The sequence below is a fragment of the Coregonus clupeaformis genome, chromosome 40, assembly GCF_020615455.1.
Source record: "Coregonus clupeaformis isolate EN_2021a chromosome 40, ASM2061545v1, whole genome shotgun sequence".
NCBI lineage: Eukaryota > Metazoa > Chordata > Actinopteri > Salmoniformes > Salmonidae > Coregonus > Coregonus clupeaformis.
Window position 1 is genome coordinate 26,539,638 of NC_059231.1, and position 13,328 is coordinate 26,552,965.

Consider the following 13,328-nt stretch of genomic DNA (forward strand, 5'->3'; position numbering starts at 1 on the left):
TTTCAAGCACACGGGCATTTAATCTCTTACCCCAAATTATAGTGTACTACTGATGTTGTGTATTCATAAATCAAAAAGGGTAAACATGGGGTTCCTGTCATGTAAGGTTAAGCTTGATGTTCACACATTTTAACTGTTTGAATGTGTAGTTTAGTCGTTTTTAAATTTCTATCAATAAGACCCCTTTGTAAGATGTAGATTGAGGGAAATAGTTTTGTGTCTACAACCCAGGAACCTCTCTCCACCCAGGAGCAAACACAAGAGATCAAAAGAGCAATCACATTCAACTTCAGTGCTTTCAGAGAGTATTCACACCCCTTACTTTTTGAACATTTTGTTGTGTTACAGCCTGAATTTAAAGTGGGTTAAATTAAGATGTTGTGTCACTGGCCTACACACAATACCCCATTATGTCAAAGTGGAATTATGTTTAAAAAAAGGTTTACAAATTAATACAAAATTTAAAGCTGAAAAATGTCTTGAGTCAATAAGTATTCAATACTAAATACCTTCAGGAGTAAACATAAATATTAACAAGTCGCATAATAAGTTGCATGTACTAATAATGTTTAACATGATTTTTGAATGACTACCTCATCTCCGTATCCCACACATACAATTATCTGTAAGGTCCCTCAGTCGAGCAGTGAATGTCGAACACAGATTCAACCACAAAGACCTATGACGTTTTCCTATGCCTCGCAAAGGGCACCTATTGGTACATGGGTAACAATGTAAAAAGCAGACATTGAATATCTCTTTGAGCACAGTGAAGTTATTAATTACACTTTGGATGGTGTATCAATACATCCAGTCACTACAAATGTACAGGTGTCCTTCCTAACAGTTGCCTGAGAGGAAGGAAACCGCTGGTGACTTTAAAACAGTTACAGAGTTTAATGGCTGTGATAGGAGAAAACTGAAGATGGATCAACAACATTGTAGTTACTCCACAATACTAACCTAAATGACAGAGTGAAAACAAGGAAGCCTGTTCAGAATAAAAAATATTCCAAAACATGCATCCTGTTTGCAATAAGGCACTAAAGTAAAACTGCAAAAAATGTGGCAAAGAAATTCACTTTAAGTCCTGAATACAAAGTGTTATGTTTGGGGCAAATCCAACACAACACATCACTGAGTACCACTCTTCATATTTTCAAGCATGGTGTTTTCAAGCATCATATTATGGGTATGCTTGTCATCGGCAAGGACTAGGGAGTTTTTTAGGATAAAAAGAAATGGAATGGAACTAAGCACAGGCAAAATCCTAGAGGAAAACCTGGTTCAGTCTGCTTTCCCATAGACACTGCGAGACAAATTCACCTTTCAGCAGAACAATAACCTAAAACATCAGGCCAAATATACACTGGAGTTGCTTACCAAGACGACATTGAATGTTCCTGAGTGGCCTAGTTACAGTTTTGACTTAAATCGGCTTGAAAATCTATGGCAAGACTTGGAAATGGCTGTCTAGTAATGATCAACAAGACTTACCCAGAACGACTCACAGCTGTAAAAAGTGAAAAGTAAGTGAAAGGTGATTTTAACATGTATTGACTCAGGGGTTTGAATCCTTATGTAAATCACATATTTCTGTATTTCATTTTTTATACATTTGCAAAAATGTCAAAAAACATGTTTTCACTTTGTCATTATGGGGTAGTGTGTGTAAATGGGTGAGAGAGAAAAATCGATTCAAACCATTTGGAATTCAGGCTATAACACAACAACATGTAGAATAAGTCAAGAGGTATGAATACTTTTTGAAGGCACTGTATATAGTCACTTCTATATGGTAATCCAAACTGCTTCAGTCCATCTGCACCTACTGTCTTCATAACATTGCCATCATCCCTGTTTTTAGAACCTCTGGAAGTATTTCACAATGCGATGCTGAAGGAAATGCCAAAACGCATACATTTCAAGTACGAATTCATGAGAGCCCGAAGCCAGCTCGCTGTGATGGACCAAAACAAAAATGTCAAACGTGAACAGGCAAAAACTCAAGGTAATGTTGTTTAATTTAGCACTACACAACACATTTAGTGAGATTTTTATTTGCGTATGATCAAGTAAGGTTCAAATTTTGTGTTTTTTGGACCTTATATAGTCTTCATTGTGAACACTCAGTCACACAAGACAGCTCTGAATATCTGTAAGAATCCCCCTCCTATTCACAGAGACACACCATACACACACTTCATTGTCCTCCACACACTTCATTGTCCTCCATTCAACCAATCCCTCACCTGCCCTTAGTTCTGACACAAACACACATATTCTGTCTCACCAGGACAGCTTCATTGAAAATAAAGGGTATGTGAATTAACATCCATTCAGCTCCTTTAGCCAGTTAATCATTAATTATCCTAATTGGTAGCATCTTTATCTAATATAGGTATAGCCAAATGAGACATCAGAGATCCAAATAAAATAATTTTGACTTATGTCCAAAACATGTATTAATACAATTTAGGACTCTTGTTTTTCAGGCATCCCAAGGTAAAACGCTGTATTTCCTAGACAGTCAAAAAGGTGGCTGGCCAGGAAGATTTACACACCGACCACACAGACTTTCAGATACCAGCTGATTAATTGTGTGCTGAAGAGAAGAATGGACAAGACAGTGAAATATGGATGCTCCTCATCACGCCTGAAACTCCCCACTCTAACACCAAATATAGCCACCATTCCTAAACCAAACAAAAAATATATTTCGGCTCTACATTTGTCCAGGTTTGACGAAATATTAGGGCCATGTTGAGATGTCACCAGCCTCAACCCCTGGAGACTAAATAAATACATTTGAATAGTTTGTTGAGACTATAAACTACAGGACTTGGTGGCACATTCTGTGGTTGCACATTCACTGGTACAAACGTTGTAGTAGTTTAAATGTTAATTTACTAAGTCATAAGTGTATCTTTCTATTAGCTGTATGTTTTGTTACTTTTATAACCTTTATTACAAATTGATTGTCTACAACACATACTTGCACAGTGTTGTCTTTATTTGGGAACATGTTTATGTGTCATAAAAACAAAACAAAAATTATTTGGTAACATGTAACTGTATGTTGTTCACATACTCATAGCCAGTTATACACGGTTATTTTTATTTATTTTTATTTTATCTAACCTTTATTTAACCAGGTAAGCCAGTTGAGAACAAGTTCTCATTTACAACTGCGACCTGGACAAGATAAAGCAAAGCAGTGCGATTAAAAACAACAACACAGAGTTACATATGGGGTAAAGTAAAACATAAAGTCAAAAAATACAACAGAAAATATATATACAGTGTGTGCAAATGTAGCAAGTTATGGAGGTAAGGCAATAAATAGGCTATAGTGCAAAATAATTACAATTAGTATTAACACTGGAATGATGTGCAAGAGATGATGTGCAAATAGAGATATTGGGGTGCAAATGAGCAAAATAAATAACAATATAGGGATGAGGTAGTTGGGTCGGCTAATTTCAGATGGGCTGTGTACAGGTGCAGTGATCGGTAAGGTGCTCTGACAACTGATGCTTAATGTTAGTGAGGGAGATAAGAGTCTCCAGCTTCAGAGATTTTTGCAATACGTTCCAGTCATTGGCAGCAGAGAACTGGAAGGAATGGCGGCCAAAGGAGGTGTTGGCTTTGGGGATGACCAGTGAGATATACCTGCTGGAGCGCATACTACGGGTGGGTGTTGCTATGGTGACCAATGAGCTAAGATAAGGCAGGGATTTGCCTAGCAGTGATTTATAGAAGGCCTGGAGCCAGTGGGTTTGACGACGAACATGTAATGAAGACCAGCCAACAAGAGTGTACAGGTCACAGTGGTGGGTAGTGTATGGGGCTTTGGAGACAAAACGGATGGCACTGTGATAGACTACATCCAATTTGCTGAGTAGAGTGTTGGAGGCTATTTTGTAAATGACATCGCCAAAGTCAAGGATCGGTAGGATAGTTAGTTTTACAAGGGCATGAGTGAAGGAGGCTTTGTTGCGAAATAGGAAGCCGATTCTGGATATAACTTTGGATTGGGGATTATTAATGTGAGTCTGGAAGGAGAGTTTACAGTCTAACCAGACACCTAGGTATTTGTAGTTGTCCACATACTCTAGGTCAGACCCGTCGAGAGTAGTGATTCTAGTCGGGTGGGCGGGTGCCAGCAGCGTTCGATTGAAGAGCATGCATTTAGTTTTACTAGTGTTTAAGAGCAGTTGGAGGCTACTGAAGGAGTGTTGTGTGGCATTGAAGCTCGTTTGGAGGTTTGTTAACACAGTGTCCAATGAAGGGCCAGATGTATACAAAATGGTGTCGTCTGCGTAGAGGTGGATCTGAGAGTCACCAGCAGCAAGAGCGACATCATTGATATACACAGAGAAAAGAGTCTGCCCAAGAATTGAACCCTGTGGCACCCCCATAGAGACTGCCATAGGTCCAGACAACAGGCCCTACGATTTGACACATTGAACTCTATCTGAGAAGTAGTTGGTGAACCAGGCGAGGCAGTCATTTGAGAAACCAAGGCTATTTAGTCTGCCAATAAGAATGCGGTGGTTGACAGAGTCGAAAGCCTTGGCCAGGTCGATGAAGACGGCTGCACAGTACTGTCTATTATCGATCGCGGTTAAAATATCGTTTAGGACCTTGAGCGTGGCTGAAGTGCACCCATGACCAGCTCGGAAACCGGATTGCATAGCGGAGAATGTACGGTGGGATTCGAAATGGTCGGTGATCTGTTTGTTAACTTGGCTTTCAAAAACTTTCGAAAGGCAGGGCAGGATGGATATAGGTCTGTAGAGTGTCACCCCCTTTGAAGAGGGGGATGACCGCGGCAGCTTTCCAATCTCTGGGGATCTCAGACGTTACGAAAGAGAGGTTGAACAGGCTAGTAATAGGGGTTGCGACAATTTCAGCGGCTAGTTTTAGAAAGACATGTTGTGTAATTAAACTTGGCGTCGTTACGTTTTCAGGCTTCATACATTCTTGAGAATCAAGTGGTTCAGAGAAGCAGGTGCGTGTCCTCAGACTCCTTGAATCCAACGTGTACTCCTGAAAGTGAAGGATACTTTCTATGGATGGCCTCAACATTTTTACATGTTGCAGAAGCTCTTATTCAGAACGACTTACAGGAGCAATTAGGGTTAAGTGCCTTGCTCACGGACACATAGACATAATTTTTTACCTAGTTGGCTTGGGGATTCGAACCAGAGACCTTTCGGTGTATGGCCCATTGCTCTTAACTGCTAGGCTATCTGCCGCTCAACGACGCTGGACGGCATTACTCGTCTGTTACCTTTTCCAAGCTTCTCTCCCTTGAGTGCCCATTCCATCACAATGCGATGCGGAACATATTGACTATGGAACAGGGGAAATGATCAGTAAGGGATCATAATAGGAAACAGATAATACATTCAAACTGATATGTACAGTATACATTATTGATAACTTCATTTTCAAATGTTTACTTAGTCTATGGACAGCTGTCCGTTTGGTTCCACTGGACGTAGTTGCTTTTTCCAGTTCATCTTAGGGACATGGAAAAACGTTTCAATTACTCCTGGGTTGATAAGGGCTGGGAAATCTGCATGATCTGTCACACAGACTGTTGCGCTGTGACCGACATCATCAGCATCTTTGGCAGACAAATTAAATTCTTCAAGTGTTGACATTATCAAGTCCCATTCGGAACAGCATATACACTCAATTTCGTTCGGCATTGCCTTGCATTTTTCACATTTATACCTGTTCCCGGTAACTCTCTCTCTGGTCGCCACCTCGGGTTGCTGCCACTGGTGCTGCCGCTGGTTGCTGCTGGTCTGCTGGATCACCTGTTGCCGTTTCCCTTCGTGCTGTCTCCGCTTCGATCTGTCGAAGCACTTCATCAGTATATTCTGGCTCATATAAATATGTTTCTGCAAAGTATGCATCCTCTTCAGGCTCGTAGCTGTCCGACTCAGACATCTTTGAATTTGGGCTTGAAAGCGTGTCTGAACTGCGCTACCCTTGAGAATCAGGCTCCGTGGAATTTGGAGGTGTGGCTACGCGAGACTAGCAGTACGCGGATGTAGTAGTGACGTAGAAATTAGTTCCAAGACAAGGGCAAAACAGGAAGTAAACCCAGTTTGAGTTATACACATTTATGTTCGTAATAATGGAAATAGCCAAGTGTTTTGATATTGACATGAGTGTATAGCCCACAAAGACATGCGATGGCTGTAGAGTTTGTTGTGGGGACGTTCTGGCCACTATCACTATATGGCAACTATGCCAGCCAAATAAATCTCAGGAATGGAACTCTGACCAAAACAACTGTCTGGATGATGCTTCCACACTAAAAGTAAGTGGAAAATGAGGTCTAACATCCTAAAAACCGAAATATCCCTTCAAGTAAAAAACTTTAAAGTATTACTTAAGTAGTTTTTTGGGGGTATCTGTACTTTACTATTTATACTTTTGACAACTTTTACTTTTACTTCACTACATTTCTAAAGAAAATAATGTACTTTTTACATTTTGAATGCTTAGCAGGACAGGAAAATTGTCCAATTCACACACTTATCAAGAGAACATCCCTGGTCATCCCTACTGACTCTGATCTGGTGGACTCACTAAACACACATGCTTCATTTGTAAATGGTGTCTGAGTCTTGGAGTGTGCCCCTGGCTATCTATAAATAAATACATAAAAATACAATGGTGCCGTCTGGTTTGCTTAATATAAGGAATTTGAAATGATTTATACTTTTACTTTTGATACTTAAATATATTTAAGAATAAATATTTATTTACTTTTACTCAAGTAGTATTTTACTGGTTGACTTTTCACTTTACTTGAGTCATTTTCTATTAAGGTATATTTACTTTTACTCAAGTATGACAATTAGGTACTTTTTCCACCACAGTAACTAGGATTCCTCCTCCTGCCAGGACCCCAGATGCCATGGTTATGTGGCAGAGACAACCCCGCCTGTATAGATTTACCATTGATGAACTAGTGGACCGCCAACGCTCCTCCGATACAAATGTTCTCTTTAGTCACAAACCCCTGCAGAACACTGAAGCAAAACAGATCAACACTTGAATGTAGAACGAAACATTCTCCAGGCCTATTTCTACCTCTGTAATTGTCCTCAAACCAGACAACACTAGAAGGAGACTATATATGGTTCAATAGGACAGCCAGGCCGGGAAGCAATCGTTTTCTTCCCCTGTACTCTCCTCGTCTCTCAGTCGGTCTGTGAGGCTCCATCACTCAGGCTCATGTCCACACAGGAGGAGGGCTTATTAATCATCATAATCTCTCTCCCATGGCCCAACCTCATGAATGAAAATAAAACGCATGTGGATGCTCGTTCACCAAAGCCCTGGCTATCAATAACACCAGTGCATTTATTTAAGTGATACTTGGCAACGGAGGTCCCTCCCTATAATAGACAAGTGGATTCACAATGGATAGTAAATTGGCTCCCTCAAATTACTCTGCTCTTTCTCTGTATGTGTAATCTATCTCTCTCTCTCTCTCTCTCTCTCTCTCTCTCTCTCTCTCTCTCTCTCTCTCTCTCTCTCTCTCTCTCTCTCTCTCTCTCTCTCTCTCTCTCTCTCTCTCTCTATCAATCTGAAAGACTAAGAAACATGAGATACAGGGGGCGGGGTGTAAGAACCCCAGAGTTGTGCTGCTAGGGCTGGTGCGGGCTCGGCTGAAACTGGAGCATGTATATGGGGTGCTAGTGAACTGTCTGGGGGATTTTGTGGGGGTGTGGGGAATCAGGGGGTCCTATCTGTAGTGGACGAAGAGGGGGGCTTAGGTAGAACTTTCTAGTTTGTTAAAATGAAATAAAGTTTGTGTTTTGATGATGTAAGTATTTGGGCCAAATATAGGTATTTTTTAAATAAAAAACACATACAGAACTCAGGTTGACTGTAATATGTATCGCCAGTAGATGTCTAATCTGAATCTTACTAGCCTATAATTCCTTGTATTTACATATAAAACAGAGTATTTCTGTTTGGTGTCATCATACTAGTCTACTCAAGGGACCTCCATTTATAGATTTGAGAGGGTGCTTTCATATCCTTAAAATAGCCATGAGTTCATTGAGAGAATAGCTGTGTGTGCTTCGAATCAGCTAAAACTGTGCCAGTCAGGGTCACAATCAGGGTACAGTAGGTGCTGCTTTTTTAAATAATGTTTTATTTTTTAGAAAGGACAATAACGTTCTATTCTATTCTATTTCAGTAACAGTGCACTAACAGAGGGCCAGGGATGTGTGTGTAATGTGTTTTATGTGGAGTTCCACGTGTGACAGTTACATAAATGGTGATGGCATGGCCAGGTTAGGCAGACAACCCCCCTGTATCTTTTTTTACCCTCCTGCACCCTCCTCTACCTTCCTCTAACCACCGCTACCCTTCTGTACCTTCCACAACCCTCCTCTACCTCCTGTACCCTTTGGTACCCTTCTCTACTCTCCTGTAGGCTCCTCTACCTTCCTCTACCCTCCTGTACCTTCCACTTACCTCCTGTACTCTTCTGTACCCTCCTCTACTCTCCTGTAGGCTCCTAGAGCCTCCTCTACCCTCCTGTACCCTCCTCTACCCTCGTCTACCCTCCTGTACCCCCCTCTACCCTCGTCTATGCTCCTGTACCCTCCTCTACCCTTGTCTACGCTCCTGTACCTTCCTGTACCCTCATGTATCCTCTTGTAGCCTACTGTACCCTCCTTTACAGTCCAATATCCACCTGTACCCTCCTGTACCCTCCTCTACTCTCCTGTTTCCTACTGTACCCTCCTCTACCCTCCTGTAGCCTACCCTACCCGCTACCCTCCTATATCCTCCTGTAGCCTTTTGCCTCCCCTGATTCCATTATTAATGAGTGTTAGAGAGGAAATAAAGCATGAAAGAATGAACTGGAGTTTCAGTGTTCACTGAGCTTGTTGAGTAAATGATTGAATAGTATAGCTCAGTGTGCTTTGTTTTGACAGAACTCTTGTTTGTTATGAGGTAGCCTTGAATGTTCCAAATTACAACGTTTTGGACGAAAAACTGGAATAAAAGAAGCACCAAAACAACTTGATTGCTATTACCCTATCCATCAGGCACTTTTCTTGAGCATTAGGGTTATATTGCAGTATAAACGATTATCATAAGCACCAACATTTCTCCTGCAGGAACGAGTCCAACATCTCAAGCTCAAAGCCTCAAAGTAACAATAGGCGTTACAACTAATAACTATCAGAGTGGCAATTCACATAATAGTTAATCACCTTACTGACTCTATTCTCTCCTCTTCTTACCCATTCTCTCCATCCCCACACTCTAACCCCACGCTCAATACATCTCTCCATTGCGCAGGAATCTCATTCATCAGTGCCAATACGGGGAGGATATTAGTAAGCCCACAACAGAGTGTGTGACTGTATTATCTTCCCTCTCCTCTTCAGTTCATCAGAGAGACATCGCATGTAGACAAGTCATTACCTAAAGGTCTGCCAGGCTGAATAGGCCTCTATTATTAGGCCTCTATTATTGTGGCTAGGTGTGTTTGGGTGTGATGATTCATTGTGTGTTGATTTATGTTGACCTTTCAGCGTGGCTTCGGTAGACTGTGTTGTGGTAAGGTTTGCTGAATGACTGCATCATGGTTTCTACTGGTGTTAGAAAATAGTAGGTGGCCTGGGGTGGTCCTCTGAGCACATGTAAAATGTACCGCTGCCAGCATGGGTTCAATTCTGGCCCACTGCTCTTTCAGCGCTTTCTCTCCTTTCACCTCTATCCAATAAACATATATATATATATTTTTTAAAGAAAACAGTAGGGTTCCACAGACAGGAATGTAGGACTGCATGAACGCGCACGTGCACACACATTAACAATGCTTAAAGTGATAACACGCATTAGTTAGTCACTTATACGTAATACATTCACAAATAAAGGCAAATATTCAAATTGAAACAACATAACAACTCCTTTCCCTTGACAAATAATTGAAAGTGCACTGAAGAAATCTATCTGGAGCACTCAAAGTGCCTGAAGGTCAAAGAGTTGGATTCCAAATGGGAAAGAGTTCCAATGCATTTCTCACAGAGGCAGGCAGCTTATGTTAAAGAGGCCCAGACATTAAAAAGCTTTTTAACATATGCCTCCTCTCAGATGACACTTTGAATCACTTTCCTCCCTGTCTCCATCCATACCCACAGCCGTGCAGTACTGCCTGGTTCGCAGTCACGTTGTGTCACTGCAGTAACGGTGGTAGACGATAGTATTGTGGGACTCAGCAGGGAGAGCAGTGGGGGTCTGAGCTAGCCTTTACCCTGTTGTACCTGGGCTGGCCTCCCTCTCCCCAAAACACCTGGTCTCCTCTCACCATAGTGACACAGCAGGGGGTAGGTTGAGAGGAGGGGAGGGGCTGTCTGACTGAGGGAGTAAAGGGAGGTGACCCAGTATATACTTATAAGTTGACTGGGCTCTCTGAATGACTGGGAGGCTGATGACTTGGGTCAGAGTACCCCCTCCTAAAACCCCCTGGTGATGATAGGGTCCTAACGGGTAGAGCCAGAGGTTGACAGAGATGGTAATGGGGGAAAAGGGGCCACGGTACAGTCTGTTACTGTTTTAGGAGAAGATGTGTTTACTGCTTAGCAAGACTCACAAAATCCTCTGCTGCTCTTTTGGATGGCCTTGATTCAGTGTCTGGTGCTTTTCCAAATGATGACACAGCTGCAGATATACAGTACTTTACTGTGCACTGTGTTTGCAGGTGATACTGAATTAGTCTCATTTACTCCTCCTCCTCATTACCTCATGGTTATTTTCAGGTAATGGAGTCACTCCCTCAGTTAAGTAAAGGATGATGTCGGGAGAGAGAGAGAGAGAGAGAGAGAGAGAGAGAGAGAGAGAGAGAGAGAGAGAGAGAGAGAGAGAGAGAGAGAGAGAGAGAGAGAGAGAGAGAGAGAGAGAGAGAGGGATAGAGAGAGATGGGGAGCTATAGTTAGAGGTCTAAGCCGTTGCCAATAAAAGACAGACTGAGTGAGCAGAGAAGTAGAGGAGCCAAGGGGGTGGAGCACAGGGAGGATTTGGGTCACAAAATACCAAGAGGGAAGGCTGAGGTAGGGTGTGTATGTGTGTATGTTTTGGGTTTTACTATCCTTTTGGAGAGCAGAAACAAGGACATTTCGGACAAGTGGGGACATTTCGCCTGTCTCCACAAGGAAAAGTGTTATTTTAGGCTTAGGGGTTAGGTTTAGGGTTAGGCTTAAAATGTGTGAATTAGGGTTACAATTACAATTAGGGTTAAGGGTTAGGGTTAGGAGTTAGGGTTAGGTCTAGGGTTATGGGTTTGGGCTTAACGTTAGTGTGAGGGATAACAGGATTTTGAATGGGAATCAATTGTTTGGTCCCCACAAGGATAGTAAAACAAAGAGGTGTGTGTGTGTGTGTGTGTGTGTGTGTGTACACACACTCACACTCCTGTGCTCCTTATGTCAGCTCTAATTTATCCAGAGCCTGTAATTGACACCCTGTTAAATTGTTCTTTAGCCCTGGGTGTCACTATCAAAGCCTCGACTGAACTTTTCGGTGTTAGACGCAAAACCGTCACCTCGCATGTATCAACATCTGTGAGTACTGCTTGGGTTTGGGCTAATGTTTTAATTGGTTCTGAGGAACAGAGGGCAAGCCAAATTGCTTTGCTATCCCAGAGGCTTTCAGTCTTAATGAGATCTTCTCCCCTCTCTGCATCAGCAGGGCCCTGACCCATGTCTCATCTATACTATGGGACCGTGCTGCAGGAGATCTACATGCCAACAATGGATGGAACACGCCCAAATGTTAATGAGGTCAGAGGTCAATGACTGTGTCACACTGTGTGTTAGGGAGTTAAGGACATGTGTTTTATAGACATGGATAATGCACAGGACCAAAGAAAGGACTCATGCATGCAGCCATGCCCACGCGTACGCATAGACACAAATGCACAGAAATGGCACAGACACAAACACAAATTCATTCATATATGTATTTATGCATGCAAGAACATGCATTCACTCACCAGTTACAGAGAGAGGGAGGATGGAAAGGATGGAAATCTATAGATTAGAACCAAGAATCTACTACTGTTGGGTTTTTAGTGCCAGGACAGAAAAGGCCTTTAACCCAATATTCTCTAGAGATGATTTCCCCCACAGCCCAAACACACTCATCCACACTGTCTATTTAGAGACCTCAATGGAACAATTACTTTTTTGGCTCAGTCCAAAGGAGATGCCCTTCAACTGTTAGTCCTAAGTTATTTCGGATCCTCTTAAAACTAGAAACAATCAATTAAATTTTAAATGAGATTCTAAAACCACTTGGTGTTCCTTTTCTGGGACCCATCCCACAGCTAGGGCCCTCCATCCTCACCTTTCTAGACTTAATGAACGTGAGAAGAAAAAAGAGGAGAAGAAAAAAAAGGATTGAGAGAAGGAAAGAGAGGATGTCCTTCACCTGTGGTCGCCTGTGACTGTGGATCCTCAAAATGGTACAAACAAATGGAATGAGAATAGTATGATCTGAGGTGATTTTCTCTTCAGGGCCCTCACACACTTCTTCCCTTTCTTCATTAAAACAGAAAGAAGAGAAAAGAAAGGATGAGAAAAGAAAGAAAGAAAGAAGAAGAGGCGGATGGCCATCTCGGGTCCTGGGGGGGGGGTGCTTTGTTAGATTCTTGAAAGGGCCTCCTTGTTTATCTCATTGATAAAAAATCGACACTAACGATAGTGAGCGATATTCCACTCCATCTGTAATACGTGACACAATGGCATGTCTTCCTCTTCCTGTTAATAAACCAGAGTTGTTTACGTTGGTGAGAAATATCTCTACTCTGACCCCCTCAGGCCCTGCTATAATATAGATGTCTTCATCCTAGTGGAGCGTTCTTCTATACTGTATGAGGCCAAATCGATTTTACCTTTCTCTCCCCTCGAGGATCCTGCGGATTGCGAATAAACTGGGCACGATAACCTACATTCTGTTCAAGTAATACACTAAATTCTGCTCTAATGATAACCTCATGCCTAGTGAAAAGAAAACCTTGAATATTTATCCAACAATAACAACATTTGTGGTGAGATAGACTTGTCTGACGTTGGTCTGAATGCTATTGCTAATCTATTTTGCAGTTGCTTTAGGCTGCATTGCTTCTGTTGTCAAAGAATATTGGGTATTGCACAACCTACCTTGTAATACTTTCAAGAAACAGTGAATTAATGAATTCCCATTCCTAAACAATGCATAATAACCAGCAATCAGGGGGATAGGCAAGACAAAAGTCTGTATTCAGTGCC

At 41.9% G+C, this 13,328-nt stretch overlaps 1 long non-coding RNA gene across 1 annotated transcript; it reads left to right on the forward strand.

Annotated features, from left to right (window-relative positions):
• Positions 1 to 11,036: 11,036 nt before the first annotated feature.
• On the forward strand, positions 11,037 to 12,836 carry LOC121572810. Its single transcript, XR_006001917.2, has 5 exons — positions 11,037 to 11,111; positions 11,542 to 11,621; positions 11,749 to 11,840; positions 12,386 to 12,523; positions 12,614 to 12,836. It is a non-coding gene; the product is annotated as an uncharacterized LOC121572810 (long non-coding RNA).
• The last annotated feature ends 492 nt before the right edge of the window (positions 12,837 to 13,328 follow it).